We start from the raw sequence: 14,264 nt of genomic DNA, 5'->3' as shown, positions 1-14,264 counted from the left end.
ACCACTGAGCCACATCCCCAGCCTTATTTTATTTAAAGACAGGCTCTCACTGAGTTGCTGACCCTGGCTTTGAACTCAAAATTCTGCCTCAGCCAGCCTAGCTGCTCAGGCGTGTACCACCTCCCCTGACTAATGTTAGTTAATTCTGAGTTGTGGTAATGTATGTATTCATTCTATTGTTTCTACTATTTTCTTAAGCAGGAAGGTGGTACCAGGTGTGGTAGTGCATGCCTGTAATCTCAGGAACTCAGGAAGCTGAGACAGGAGGATCACAATTTTGAGGCCAGGCTCAGCAATTTAGGCCCTAAGCAATTTAGTAAGACCCTGTCTCAAAATTAAAAAGTCAAAAAGGACTGGGGATGTTGCTCAGTGGTTAAGTGCCTCTGGTTCAATTCTTGGTACAAAAAAAAAAAAAAAATGGAAGGGTAAAGAAGCTGTACATGAAGTACATATGATAGAATTCTCCCTTATTTCTGGGGGATACATTCTAAAACCCCCAGTCAATGCCTGAAACTCTGAATGATGCTTAACATCTATACGTGTTAGGATTTTCCTCTACATAGCTAACATAAAAGTTTAATTTTTAAATTTAAGTGCCATAAGAGATTACAATGATCTACTGTAGAGCACAGCAACCTCAGTGTATAATTTTTTTTTTTTTCTACTAACTTGAGAACTTTCACCTACAGCTTTGCTTTGGCATACCCAGGTTCCCATCATCACTACTCTTACATTATTAAGTAAAATAAGGTTTACTTAAACACAAACATTGGGATACCCAACAGTTATTCTGGTAACTGGAGATGCTACTAAGTGACTAATGGGTGGATACCACATGGATACACTGAATAAAGCAATGATTTACATCTGTGGACAAATGGAATGAGAGGACATGTAATATGCTACTGAGAACAGTGCTCAATCTACAACTTCTGAATTCTGGAATTTTTCATTTGATATTTTGAACAGTGGTTGAGCATGGGTAATGAACTGCAGAAAGTGAAACAGATAAGGAGGGATGACTATATAATGGATTTTATTCTCAGTTCAATGCTAATATGTTCAAATATGAGATAACTTTAATATTGTGGTGACAACAAATGCAATTATTTGAATTAACTCAAGTCACATTAATCTGTACATTGTCTTTACTTCTGGAACAGGTTAGGTCACATACATTTAAATATCCTACCATTCCGTTTATATTCTGAATTGGAATTAGTTTTTACTGAAACATCAAAAATTTTAATACCCTCACATTACCAACATTAGCATTAGAAATTAGACATTTTTTTAAATTTTAAAATTTTGGGGGCTGGGGTTGTGGCTTAGCAGTAGAGCTCTCACCTTGCATGTGAGAGGCCCTGGGTTCGATCCTCAGCACCACATAAAAATAAATGAATAAAATAAAGGTATTGTGTCCAACTACAACTAAAAAATATTTTTTAAAAGCATTTTTAAATTTTTAAGATACCATGTCACTCAATTTATTTTATTTTTTTGAGTTAACTCTTGGATTTCACCTTCAATTTTGACCTGCCACGTAATTTTGTTTTTAGTTCTACCAGTACAGTCAGTCCCCACGTTTATTTCCTTGGGGAAAAGTGGTACTGAAAAGGAAGCTTGTAAGTCAATATTTTTGCGAGGATTTTTGTTTACTTGATCCCTTTTCATGATAGCTTGCCAGAAAACTGTAAATGGTCTTTTTGAAGAGTGATAAAAATGAAAGTACACAGCAATTAAGCCTTAGACTAATTACAGATATATTAATTTCTTTTAAATTTAACATAATAAAGTGATAATATTACTACAGTACTTCACTGGTTTTAACATCTTTGAAGGTTTGTCTTGAGATAAGATTGAAAATGGTAAGGATTGAGTTCTGAAATAATATGCCCAAACAATACATGTATATCAACATGAATAAACTATTCTCTGTTTTCTTCCATTCCTTACATTGCTTTACTTGAACATTCTTTCAAAATAAGTATTCATTGCATATCCTTGCTCAGCATTAGCATCAGAAGAACTAGGAAATAATTAAAACTAAATTAGGAAGGCTACCTTTAGATGGTCGGCCAGCATAAAGGAGCATTTGTGATGGTCATATAGAATAAGAAGCAATCGCTACATGGTATTTCTGTGATAATATGTACTGGGAATATACTCAGTCACTTCCTGTTGATTGACTTGTCACTTACTTGCCACCTTAAACAAACGTTCATAGAATCAATAACCACTTAGTACCCACTAGGATGGCAGTTATCAAAAAGTACAGAGCAAGTGTTAGCAACCATGTGGAGACTGGAGCTCTTGTGCATCACTGGTAGGAATGTAAAATGGTGTAGGTGTGGGGAAACCAGTTGATGGCACTTAAACTGTTACAAATAGAATTGCCATGTTCTGTGGTTGGATATGGTTTGTAGTCCACTCCCCAGCCCATTCCCCAGAGTTCATGAGCTGAAAGCTTGGTCCTTAACATAAGAGTATTAAGATGGAAGAACCTTCAGGAGGTAGGGCCTAGAGGAATATAATCAGGTCATAGGGCTGCCACTCTCACGAATGAATGAATGCTATCATGAAAGTGGATCAAGTCTCATGAGTGGACTAGTTCTTGTGAGAGTGGGTTGTTTTAAAGTGACACCACCTAAACCTTGGCCTTCTCTGCATGAAGACCAGTTTGCTTTTGACATCTCTGTCGTAATGCAGCCAGGGGCCCCTGCTAGCTATACTAACACCATGCTGTTTGAGCCATCTAACCACCAGAATTATGAAGCAAATAAGCTTTTTTTAATATTTATTTTTTAGTTTTAGGTGGACACAATACCTTTATTTTACATTTATGTGGTGGTGATGATCGACCCCAGTGCCTCATGCATGCTAGGCAAATACTCAACCACTAAGCCACAATCCCAGCCTCTCAAATAAGCTTTTTTTTTTTTGATAAGTTAGCTAGCCTCCAATGTTTTGTTATAGCAACATAAAACAGACGAAGCTAACACCATGTTATCTAGTAATTCAACTTCTTGGTATATACTGCCAAAGTCTTGAAAGTGGGGAGTCAGAGATATTTATACATATATGTTTATAGTAGCCCTAGTCACAATAGCCAAAAGGTGGAAACAACCCTGATGCTCATCAACAGATAAATATCAAATAAACAAAATGTGATTATACATAAAATGATATATTACTCTGACTTTATAAGGGAATGAAATTCTGATGCAACATTGACAAACCTTGAAAACAATATGCTGTTCAATAGCTCAGATACAAAAGGGCAAATACTAAATGATTCCACTTATATGAAGGACCTAGAATAGGCAAATTCATAGGGACAAGAAGTAGAATAGAGGTTACAGAGGATGGGGGGAAAAAGGGAAGTTTTTACTTACTAAGCATGGAAGTTTTATTAATAGTATGAAAAAGTTTTGAAAATGGATAGAGGTGATGTTTGCACAATACATGAATGTACTAAATGCTACTAAACTGTATACTTGAAAATGGTGTGGCACAAACCTGTAATCCCATTGGAGGCTGAGGCAAGATGATCACAAGTTTGAAGCAGTAATTTAGTGAGAGCCTGTCTAAAAATAAAAAGGGTTGAGGCTATAGCTCACTGGTACAGTACCTGTCTGTTCAAGTACCAAAAAGGAGGGGAAAAAAATGATTAAAGCATGGGCTGGAAACAACTCAGTGGTAGAGCAGTTGCCTAGCATGTGCAAGACCCTTAGTTCAATCCCCAGCACCACAAAAAAAAAAAAAAAAAAGGTTGCAATGGCAAAGATGACACACCCTTTAATACCAGTGATTTAGGAGGCTAAGAAGAAATTGCAAATTTGAGGCCTTATCTGCAATTTAGTGAGGCCTTAAGTAATTTAGCAAGACTCTGTCTCAAAATGAAAAATAAAAAGACTGGGGATATAGCTTAGTGGTTAAGCACCCCTGATTGGTATCCCTAATACCAAAAAAAAAAAAAAAAAACCCGACAAGGGCAAGGGATATGGTTCTGTGGCTTAGCTCTGCAGCTTACCATAAAGCACCCCTGGATTAGATCCCCAGTACCAAAAAATATACGTTTGTTTTGTTTGTATATATGTTTAATTTCCTGGTAGAAACTATGTGCTTAGTATATTTTAAAACTAATTATTAAGGGCTGGGGCTCAGTGGTTGAGCACTTGCCTAGCACATGTGAGGCACTGGGTTCAATCCTCAGCACCACATAAAAGTAAATAAATAAAAGGTATTGTGTTCATCTACAACTAAAAAACAACTTTTTTAAAAAGCAAGTTAAATATACTAAACCTACAAAATTGATCTGAGTAGTGACAAAAACTAATATTTGCTTAGAAAAGCTAAGAGTTGAATGGTAATTGAAAAAGTTTTATTATACTAAAGAATGAAAGATCTAAGGATGCTACTGGGTTTTTTGTTTTTCTTTTTTGTGGTGCTGGAGATTTAATCAACAGACACTCTGCCACTGAGCTACATCCCCAACCCCTTTTTAATTTTATTTTGAGACAGGTTCTCATAAAGTTTCCAAGACTGGCCTCCTGCCTCAGTCTCCCGTGTCATTGGGATTACAGCTATGCACCACCATGCTCTACCTAAGAATATTTCTATATGGGCAAAGCATATTGTAAAGAGAGCAAATCCAGAGAATAGCATGTGAAAAACATAAAGGAAAAAATTCCCAGCTGGGGGCCAGGGTTGTGGCTCAGTGGTAGAGTGGTTGTCTAGCATGTGTGAGGCACTGGGTTCTGTCCCTGGCATCACATAAAAATAAACAAATAAAATAAAGGTATTGTGTCCATCCATCTATAACTAAAAACAATAAAAAAAAAAAACATTCCCAACTGCTCAGGAGGCTGAAGCAGGAAGATCACAAGTTCAAAGCCAGCCTCAGCAAAAGCAAAGCACTAAGCAACTCAGTGAGACCCTGTCTCAAAATAAAATACTCCTGACCCTCCAGCCTCAGCCTCCCAGCACCTGGGATTACAGGAGTGTGTCACTGCATGCAGTTTTGAGGATTCAAGGTGAATGGATGTGGGGAGAGAAAGGAAGGTGAGTGTGATAGACTGTCTTTGGCATTTCCACCTGTTTTTTCCTGCTGCCATAAGAAGATATTTGCAGAGATGCCTGAGGAAGGCCACCACCCAAGACCTCTGATACAGAGGATTCTGTAGGAAAGTGCCTAGGCTAGAAGTGCAAATATGTGTAAGAGCATGGCCCACACCAGGGACCAGAGACCTTGACTGTGACTCCTTCCAGAGATTGTGGTACATTGGCTGTGCACCAAGCCTGGTCGGGGAAGGCAGCATTTCCTCATCACCTGCCAGGGGAAAGCCTTTGTATTTGTCTGTGGTCAGGCATGACAAATTTCACAAGTTTTTAGCCATGAGCCAAATTCCTTGAAATGTATGTTAAGGAATCATAGAAAATATAGATATTATATCAAAACCATAAAGAAATTAGTCTGACCTGCATGAGAAACTCAAACCCAACAAGCATCTTGAATTGACATTCATCCTGGTTTCTCATGCAGAAAGTTTATGAGTTTAACTACAAACATTTCTGAACACCTAGTTGTCCGCCAACTACTCCTTACTAAACCAAGCTCTTTACCTAAACTCTTGTTCTATTAATTATATTGACCTTTGGTCAATCGTTCAATAAAGGCCCAATATAACGCTAATCATTTTTTTTCCTGTGCTAGAGATTGAACACAGGCCTCACACATGCTAGGACAAGCACTCTATCACCCAGGCCCTAGCCCTGGTCTTAACCCTAACTTTAACTGCACTCACTCTGTATCTATAAACCTAACCTTAAATTTCATGTCTCTTAAAACTCGTGATCTTATCCTGAATCCAGATGCTTCTCTTCACTCTAAACCTATTATTAATAACCCAATAAAAAATCCAAACTTGGGCTAAATCCAATTTTAAATTTAGTATTAACCTTTCTCTAACTTTGGTATTAAATACTAGTATCCGACCCAGTACATAGTCCCTCCATTGCCTCACTGTAAGAGGTTGCAGAATGAATAAATTCCACAGCAACATCTATAATGGCAAAGAACTGAAAATAGCTGTTTCAGGAGGTGGAAAAGGCCATGACTTCATTTTCACCCCACCATCAAGGTGGTTCTAGGGATCCCAAAACAGAACTCAAAAGAAAATTAGAAACGAGGATGCTTTGAACATGTACAATGGGAAGGAAAGGAGTTGACTGAGCCGGGTGTGGTGAAAGCCTGTAATCTCAGCAGCTCCGGAGGCTGAGACAGGAGGATCACAAGTTCAAAGCCAGCCTCAGCAATGGCAAGGTGCTTAGCAACTCAGTGAGACCCTGTCTCTAAATAAAATTCAAAATAGGGCTGGGATGTGGGTCAGTGGTTGAGTGCCCCTGAGTTCAATCCCTGGTACCAAAAAAAAAAAAAAAAAAAAAAAACCAAACAAACAAAAACAAAAAAACCCTGGTGACTGGATCAGCCATCGTTACATTAATGAACCTTTAGGAAGAGAGCTGGGAATGTAGCTCAGTGGTAGAACACTTGCCTGGCATGGGCAAAGTTCTGGGTTCAATCCCCACTACTGCAAAAAAAAAAGTGTTTTTCAAATACAGATTCAAAGAAAGGAATTCTGAATAGAAGAATTTGCCCCAGAGTTGGTAAACATGCCATAATTTCCTCTTGCATATGAGATTTCCAACTGTGCTCAGATTCACAGGCCATGGACCCCTGACACAGACTGACCAGCTCTTTGGTAAAACCAAAGTGAATATTTTCTTCATCTATACTCTCTCCCAGGGAACACAGAGTACTTGCACTTTGGCAATTCAAATTACTGACCCTGTGCACATTGCAGCAGCTGAGCTAATTGTATCCACAATTGGAGGGTGGTGTGTGTGTGCTTTTAATTTTAAATATAATTTATTTTTGCAATGCCAGAGACCAAACCTGGGGCCTTGCCCATGCCAGACAAGTGCTCTATCACTAATCTACATCCCCAGCCCAAGGGGTGTTATTTTCTAAATTTTTTTTTTGGTACTATGTGGGAAGCCGTTCTTGCACGTGATTTGAGCTACCTCCCTGGCTGGGTGTGAGGCGCTTAGACAAGCTGTGTCAGAGCCTTCCCCATCCTTCCCCAGGTGCGAGGGCTTGTCCGTGTGGGGGTGTAACTGACCACTGACCTGAAAACCAATCACTGACCCTGACCTTGGAATGCTGCCCCCCTCGACCTTCATTGGATGGAATTTTCCCCTGAATTTTTTGTTCCCCAATAAAAGCTCACTCCCTGGTGTTTTTCCCTCTCTCTTGCTGGCCTCTTGTGTAAACCTCGTTACCGCATCAGGTGGCTAGAGGCAAGAGCTGGGAGAAGCCGTCTCTGAGCTGGGCAAACAAAAGGTAAATTGAGAGTCATGTGTCTTTAATTTGAACTCATTAGTTAATTTCTATGTTTCGAACCTCTAGTATGAAGTTAGCGTGCTGGTCTCATGGCTGAGTACTAGGAATTGAACTAGGGGTCTTAACCACTGAGCCACATCTCAGCCCTTTTTATTTTTTATTTTGGACATGATCTCACTAAGTTGCTTAGGGCCTTGTTAAGTTGCTGAGGTTGGCTTTGAACTTGTGATCCTCCTGTCTCAGGCTCCTAAATCACAGGGATTACAGGTGTGAGCCACCGTGCCCAGCTATACTTTCTATATTTGGGAAGAGTTTGCAGGTATTATGATGATATGATGTGCTCAAATAGCTCTTTAGAGTCTTTAAAAAACAATATTTGCACATCTATGTAAAAGGAACTGTAACAATTTCAATGAGAAGCAGCCCAGGCATAACTGTTAAAAGCATCTAAATTCAAGCCAGTCCTCAGGAACCCTTTTGTTTGAGAATAACAAGGTGGAGACAATGACTTTTTAATCATTATTTATTTTATGAAATTTGGAATTTTGGAATGTGTTTTTCAAAGAAGAAAGAGGATAAGTTTTCAAATTCAACTCTTTTGGATGTTGACTACTTTGGACTTTAACTTTAGTGTGGTAACTTTAATTTCTCCCTGAAAAATTGAGTAGAAGGAAGCACTTCCCTCAACTTTTGTATATTTTATATTGGATATTTTATTATTCCTTATTGCAGAAACCCTGTGTTGGATAATGAGGCTGAACATAATTTAGAATAGAAAAAAATAGGGACTGAATTGTTCTCAAAGTAGAAAAACTTTGGTCCTTAGCAGGTACTCTCAGATGAAGAAATCAGTGGAGATATGAACTCCACTCTCACCCTGACCTTCTAGATTTTGTAAGCTGAATTTCCAGAACCTCTGAGTGAAGCCTCATGTCAGAAAGTCTTTTTTTTAAGAGAGAGAGAGAGAGAGAGAGAGAGAGAGAGAGAATTTCCCAATATTCAGTTTTCAGTCTTCGGTGGACACAACATCTTCATTTTTTATTTTATGTGGTGCTGAGGATCAAACCCAGCGCTCCGCGCATGCCAGGCAAGTGCGCCACCACTTGAGCCACATCCCCAGCTCCAGAAAGTCTTAACTAATTGCTTCAGTTACATATATCATCCCCCCTTATTTCCAAATACCATTGTTATTCCTAGATTTCCTGGACTTAAGCTGACTCTGGAAATTCCCAAACATAGCAAATCCTATTTTCTAAGCCCTATAAATGTTAGGCAATCTTGTGATATATGAGAATATGAACACACTGTGGGGAAAGATGTAAAGTCTTTTTTATATTTATTTTTTTTAGTTTTTTAGGTGGACACAATATCTTTATTTTATTTTTACGTGGTGTTGAGAATTGAACCCAGGGCCTCACACATGCTAGGTGAGCGCGCCACCACTTGAGCCACATCCCCAGCTCCAAGTCTTTGTTTTTTTTTTTTAAAGGAAATTAACCCAAACCATCTAGGATTTTTTTATTGCAAGTATTAAAAGTAATACTTTGTTATGAAAGAAAATTAAAGTGAAATGCAAAACAGTTGGCATAGAAGGACAAAAGGTGAAAACTGGGATGTGCAATTAGTCATTCTACATATCCTACTCTCTATCTTTTTTAAAAATTTTTATTCTAATTTATTATATATAACAGCAGAATGCATTTCAATCATATTACACATATAGAGCACAATTTTTCATATCTCTGGTTGTTCATATCTAGAGTCATATCATTCTTGTCTTCATACATGTACTTAGGGTAATTATGTCCATCTCGTTCCACCATCTTTTTTACCCCAAAGTCTTTTGATCCCCCACTTGTCTGCATAAGATAGATCTTGGACCTGGAATGTTTCCTAATCAAAAGATGAAGAACTTATGCTGGGTTTACTGCCTTGAGTGGGAATTATTTTTCTCTATTGCAGGCCCAGGACATAAGCCTTTGTTTTGCTGAAGCATGTGGAAAGCTGTGGGTTCAATCCCCACTATAGCCAAACCCACTATTGTAATCTGTTTGCCAAGGAAAGGGGACAGAATGGGGTCATTCTTTTGTGGCAGGAGAAGGATGCTTGTAGCCCATTGCCCTGTGTTGGTTAATGGGAACCCCTGGCCAAGGGGGATTGAGGCATATTATCAAAGCTCACCCTTTTGTTTTTTTCTCTATGTAGGTTAAAGCATTGTTTCATCACTGTTTGGATGGAAAAATATTGTGTTTCCCTTGGCAACCAAGGTGCAATAGGCAGAAGTGTTTAGAATTCTCCTTTGGGAATGATAACTTATGCAGTGTTCTGCTCTCCTAGGACTGATAAATGGTGCATGGTGTTATGTGTAACGTTTATAAGATGGGTTATCAATGCCTATCTTACTGCCTCTTTGTATCTCAGATTTATTTACTAGATTGCACATCTAAAGGATGGGAAAATGATTGACACTAGTACCACCACCATGACTTTAGTTTGGCATCTGTATATAATCTTAATTTACAAAAGAATTTCAGAGACTCCAATTCATCCCAATGCCACTTTTGTAGGGAACTGGCAATCTCTTTTCCTTGAGTTTGAGTGGCACTCAGCCAGGAGGTGGATGTGGAGGATTACTTGGGATAATATTTTAAAAACTGGGTAAAATTTGGGGAAAGAAGACTAATTACAAGAAATTCTCCAAAATTCTTGAACTTTTCTTCCTAAAGATGATTTCTGTCCTAAACCTATTTTGATGTGTATCTGGCACGTACACTGAAAAGACAGTTTTTGTAGAGGCAATGGCAGATTTTCCTCCTGTGTCCCCAGAGAAAAAAACATGTCTCAGCAGAGTTAAGCTCAAGAAGAGTTAACTCTCAGAGTTAAACTCTCCTGGGAAAGGAGAGCCATTGAGTAGAAGGCTTATACATATACAGTTTGATCCACCTGGGGAGGTGATGAAACTATGGAAGCTTCAGTCCTCAATGCTGAAATCAGCTGACTCAATTTTTTTTGTCTTTGGTTATAGTTTTATTTATTTATTTTTTATTATTATATATATTAGGGCTGGGGTTGTGGCCCAGTGGTAGAGCGCTTGCCTACCATGCATGAGGCACCGGGTTTGATCCTCAGTACCACATAAAAATAAAATAAAGATATTGTGTGCACCTATAACTAAAAAAATAAATATTAAAAAAGATATATATTAACATAAAATTTTGCATTTTAACCATTTTTAATTTTAGACCTTTAAAGACTGAATAATTCCATTGTATGAATATATCACATTTTGTTTTTCCATTCATCTCTTGATGATCATCTGGTTTGTTTTTATCATTGCATGACTGTGAATAATGCTCTACTGCAGATATCTGTTTGAGTTCCTGCTCTTAATTCTTTTTTTTCTCTCTTAATTCTTTTGAGTATACAACCAGAAGGATTATTACTGAATCATACATATTGACAAACCTCCAAACTAACACCAACAATGCACAAGCTTCCAATTTCTCCATATGTTCAGCAAAACTTGTTATTTCATTGTTTGAACAATAGCCAACCTACTGGGAGTGAAGTGGTATGTCATTATGGTTTTGATTTGCACTTCCCTGATGATTCATGATGTTGAACATCTTTTCATTGGCTCATTGGACATCTATTTATCTTTGGAGGAATGTCTACTCAAGTCCTTCATCAATTTTATTTATTTATTTATTTATTTGTTTGTTTATTTATTTATTTATTTTTGGTACTAGGAATGGAGCCCTGGGGGCACTCCACCAATGAGCACTTTTGATTTTGAGATAGGGTCTTACTAATTTCTCCAGGTTGGCCTTGAACTTGGGATCCTCCTGCTTTAACCTCCCAAGTAATGGAATTACAGATGTGTATCACCATGCCAGCGTAACTCTCTTTTCACTCACTCAGGCTTCTGTTGTATCCTGAGCACTTTCTGGTTCCCATGCTGACTCCAAAATGGAATATGAGAGAGTGGGGAAAAATTAGTAATTAAATGCAGAGAAGACTCAGCAAGCCACCCAAAAAATTAGAGGGAAAATGGACACACACAAAGAGAAAAGGCTTTCAAAGAGATTGTACCAGTCTGCAGTCTCTCTAGCATTACAAGTTTTCAATTTTTTTGGATTGTATTTATTTATTGCCATTCTAAGTAGCTAAAAAACTATCTCTCTGTAGAGTTATGGTCCCAATATCTCTCATAGTTATCAACTCAGAGACCCAGTTTTGTGAATTATTTTTTTCCTTATCTTTTTTAATTGGATTATTAGTCTTTTAAAAATATCCAGTATTTTGGTGCTTCTTACATATTAGGGAGTGTTTATAATATAAAATACAATTATTTTTCCAGCTTGTAATTTGTTTTCTTTTTTTGGGTACTGGGGATTAACTCAGGGGTATTTGACCACTGAGCCACATCCCAAGCCCTATTTTTTATTTTATTTAGAGACAGGGTCTCACGGAGTTGTTTAGGGCCTCGCCATTGCTAAGGCTAATTTGAACTCAGATCCTCCTGCCGTGGCCTCCTGAGTCTCTGGGATTACAGCCAGTTTGTAATTTTTAAAAAATTTTCACATGAAAGGGATGATCAATCTCTTATGTTCAGGTATTATATTTTTTAAAATTTTTTGTTGTTGTTGATGGACCTTTATTTAATTAATTTATTTATATATGTTGCTGAGAATCTCAATACCTCACACATACTAGGCAAGTGCTCTGCCACTGAGCTACAGCCCCAGCCCAGGTTTCACATTTTGAAGTTAGGTTTTCTCCATTACATGGTCATAAAGTCAGTTTCCCATCTTTCACCCCTTATAATTTTTTTCTTTTGGTTATAAATTTTGACCTATTTGGAGTTGAACCTTTAAAGCCCATTATTTTCCCCCAGAAAGATTAATAAATTGACCTCAGAACCTTCATTGAAAAGTCATCTTTTCCCAACTGATTTGAGATGACCCATTCTGTTCAGTTAGTTGACAGTGCCATATTATATATATTATACATGTATTTTATATATATATATTTAGCTGTCAATGGACTTTTATTTTAATTATATGTGGTGCTAAGAATCGAACCCAGTGCCTCACACATGCTAGGTAAGCACTCTACCACTGAGTATAAACCCAGCCCCCTATATTATTTTAACTTTTGAAAGGTTAGAGTATGTTTTGTTACTTGGGGAGACTAACCCCAACTGTCTCACATTACTTTCTATCCCCTTGATTTACTCTGTTCTTGGTTTTGTTTTTAAACTGGAATTTTAGAATAGCTCTTATTTAGAAAAATACACTATTTTCCTTTTTCAATTTTTTAATTAGTGCATTATAGTTATACATAATGGTGAGATTTGTTGTTACATATTCATATGTGCACACAATATAACAATATAATTTGGCCAATATAATTTCCTAGTATTTCCCCTTTACCTCCCCTCTTCCCTTTGCCTTGTCCCTTTCCTCCACTCTTCTGATCTCCCTTCTATTTTCATGAGACCCCTCCACCAGCTTTCTTTCCCTTTTTCCTTTCTAGCTTCACATATGAAAGACAACATATCATCCTTGAATTTCTGAATTTTGCTTTAAAAATACATTATTTTCAATGGGGTTGTGTTAAACTCAGAAGTTAATTTAAAATGACATGTTTAAGATGGTAAGTTTTCCACTCAAGAATATGATATATTGGACTGGGGTTGTGGCTCAGTGGTAGAGCGCTCGCCTAGAATGCACAAGGCACTGGGTTCGATCCTCAGCACCACATAAATGTAAAATAAAGATATGTGTCCGCCTAAAACTTAAGAATAAATATTTTTAAAAAAAGAATATGATATAGAGGGCTGGGGTTGTGGCCCAGTGAAAGAGCACTTGCTTCACATATGTGAGGCACTGGATTTGATCCTTAGCACCACATAAAAATAAATCAACAAAATAAAGATATTGTGCCCATTTATAACTAAAAAAATATGATATAGATTTCATTTAAGTCTTCATGTCCTTTAGTAGTGTTTTAATTTTTTTCTAATTTAATTTTTTTATATATTGATAAGGTTATTCTTAAGCATTTTATACTTCTCAATGGTTTTGTTCGTATAATCACATGAATTTCTATCAATTACCTCATTTTCTCCTTCTATTTAAAATTATAGTCAAAGAACCAGAGCAGAACATTTCAAGAGAACATCTTTGTAGTTAGAAGCTACTTATTTTCATACCTAACAAAATACACCTGGCCTGACAGTAACTTCATCCTTCTTGTCTCCCACCCTTCAAACAGAGGTTAGTAGCTCAGAATAACAAGGGACCCCTTTGCAATTCTTTCATGGTTGTCTCTTCATGGCCTAACTCACCTCTCTGCTAATTGCAACAGTTAACACTACTCTTCAATCTTGAAGGTTGTTGTTTCTTAATCCAGGACTTCCCAAATCAGATCCCTTAGTCCTACACCTGGTCCCAAACATCCTACAGCACTCTAAAACAACCCAGATTGAACTCTGTGCCTGTGCTCTAAAGAGCAAGAACCCACCTGTAGAGGGCGCGTGTGCACACTCTCTCCCACAAAGTTCTTTGAAATCAGTTTCTTTTTTTAAGAAACCAAGAGCGATTTCATCTTCTATTCCATAATAGATGTTTCTAATTTTACATAAGTGTTAAGTCATTACAAGTTCAGTTACAATCTTTCTCCCTTCAAATCTTCAAGAAAAACTGATGCTCTAGAATGATCTATCTTTATTATTGTTTTACAGATGAGGCTCAAAGATGACCCCCAAAATACAATCCCAGTCATAGGTACAATTATAAAGTATTGATTACACACACACACACACACACACACACAATTTCTAAATGCAGTTTTT

The sequence above is a fragment of the Marmota monax genome, unplaced genomic scaffold (assembly GCF_021218885.2).
Source record: "Marmota monax isolate L192 unplaced genomic scaffold, Marmota_monax_Labrador192_F-V1.1 WCK01_AAM20220418_F8-fsc00101, whole genome shotgun sequence".
Taxonomy (NCBI): domain Eukaryota; kingdom Metazoa; phylum Chordata; class Mammalia; order Rodentia; family Sciuridae; genus Marmota; species Marmota monax.
This window is presented reverse-complemented; position numbering follows the sequence as displayed.